At 43.4% G+C, this 2,106-nt stretch overlaps 1 pseudogene; it reads left to right on the top strand.

Annotated features, from left to right (window-relative positions):
* On the top strand, positions 1-1,051 carry LOC146447838 (large subunit ribosomal RNA; annotated as a pseudogene; the record flags this gene model as incomplete).
* Positions 1,052-2,106: the final 1,055 nt, after the last annotated feature.

Raw genomic sequence — 2,106 nt, 5'->3', positions numbered from 1 at the left:
CCCTATCTACTATCTAGCGAAACCGCAGCAAAGGGAACGGACTTTGCATAATCAGCGGGGAAAGAAGACCCTGTTGAGCTTGACTCTAGTCTGACCTTGTGAAAAGACATGAGAGGTGTAGAATAAGTGGGAGCAGCAATGCGCCGGTGAAATACCACTACTCTTATCGTTTTTTTACTTATTGGATGGAGCGGAGGCGGACCGCAAGGTCCACGTTCTGGACTTAACGCCCGTCTTCGGACGGGCGGATCCTCGTCCAAGACACCGTCAGGTTGGGAGTTTGGCTGGGGCGGCACATCTGTCAAATGATAACGCAGGTGTCCTAAGGTGAGCTCAATGAGAACAGAAATCTCATGTAGAACAAAAGGGTAAAAGCTCACTTGATTTTGATTTTCAGTACGAATACAAACTGTGAAAGCATGGCCTATCGATCCTTTAGTCTTTAGGAGTTTTAAGCTAGAGGTGTCAGAAAAGTTACCACAGGGATAACTGGCTTGTGGCAGCCAAGCGTTCATAGCGACGTTGCTTTTTGATCCTTCGATGTCGGCTCTTCCTATCATTGCGAAGCAGAATTCGCCAAGTGATGGATTGTTCACCCACCAATAGGGAACGTGAGCTGGGTTTAGACCGTCGTGAGACAGGTTAGTTTTACCCTACTGATGAAGTGTTGTTGCAATAGTAATTTCTGCTCAGTACGAGAGGAACCGCAGATTCAGACAATTGGCATTTGCACTTGCCTGAAAAGACAATGGTGCGAAGCTACCATCTGTTGGATTATGACTGAACGCCTCTAAGTCAGAATCCGTGCTAGAAAGCAACGATGATTACCTCCAGAGAACTTTAGGCGAACCAGAATAGAGGGTTTCGGCCCTCATGCGTCCCAAAGTGCCAAGGGGGACAAAAGCTCCCAAGGCACTGCCGCTAGCAAATTCTAACGTTTCTGGAGATAAATCCTTTGCAGACGACTTAAATAAAGAACGGGGTATTGTAAGTTGTAGAGTAGCCTTGTTGCTACGATCTTCTGAGATTAAGCCTTTGTTCTAAGATTTGTATCACATCTTTTTTTTGACAAGGTCAAAAGTCCTCCTCACACCATGAAATATTTTTTAAGTCAAAGGTCCTCCTCACACCACAAAATATTTTCAAAGTCAAAAGTCCTCCTCACACAATTTAATATTTTGTAACTGAAAGGTCCACCACAAAACCCAATTCTTTTCTAAGTGAAAAGTCCTCAAAATTTTTAGAAAAACTCTTAGAAAAATTGTTTGGTATGAGAAGGACCTCGACTTCGAAAATTCTGTGGTGTGGGGAGGTCTTTTGACCTACCAAAAAAATTGGTGGTGTGAGGAGGACCCTCTGACTTAGAATTAGGGTTTGAAATGGGGTTAGGGTTAGGGTTAGGGTAAGTGTTAGGGTTAGGAAAAAGGTTTAAATGATATTTGGAGAGGTTTTTCGGGTGTTTAGAGGCTATTTATGCTATGTAACGAGTATTTGCTTATATACTTGCTTATATACTTAGGTCAACAATTTATAGCAAAAATGTGTTCCAGCCAAGTTCTTTTAGACGCTCTTTCGAATGGCAACATTCCCGATTGAAAATGGCGACCTACCAAAATCCGCACTTTGCTTCCCCGTCCATATAGAGGTGAGTATTTGACTTTGCTTCCGTCAGAGTCAAGGAAACACATTGAAAATGGAATCAGCATACAAGAAAACCTAGTTTGGGATAGGTTTTGTGCCTTCCGTGGTATTATAACCATAGAACTGCTCCTGAGGGGGGTAGGGTAGGCCCACCAAAAAGTGCACTTTCTGGTTAGGTCGCTAATTTCTAAAATAAATGTGTCCCAACCAAGTTTTTTTGGACGCTCTTTCGAATGGCAACATTCCTGATTGAAAATGCCGACCTACCAAAATCCGCACTTTGCTTCCCCGTCCATATAGGGGTGAGTATTTGGCTTTGCTTTCGTCAGAGTCAAGGAAACACATTGAAAATGGAATCAGCATACAAGAAAACCTAGTTTGGGATAGGTTTTGTGCCTTCCGTGGTATTATAACCATAGAACTGCTCCTGAGGGGGGTAGGGTAGGCCCACCAAAAAGTGCACTT

This window comes from Pavona decussata, unplaced genomic scaffold, assembly GCF_977016875.1.
Source record: "Pavona decussata unplaced genomic scaffold, jaPavDecu1.1 SCAFFOLD_1662, whole genome shotgun sequence".
NCBI lineage: Eukaryota > Metazoa > Cnidaria > Anthozoa > Scleractinia > Agariciidae > Pavona > Pavona decussata.
Note: the sequence above shows the minus strand (reverse complement) of the source record. Positions and strands in the feature narration are given on the sequence as shown.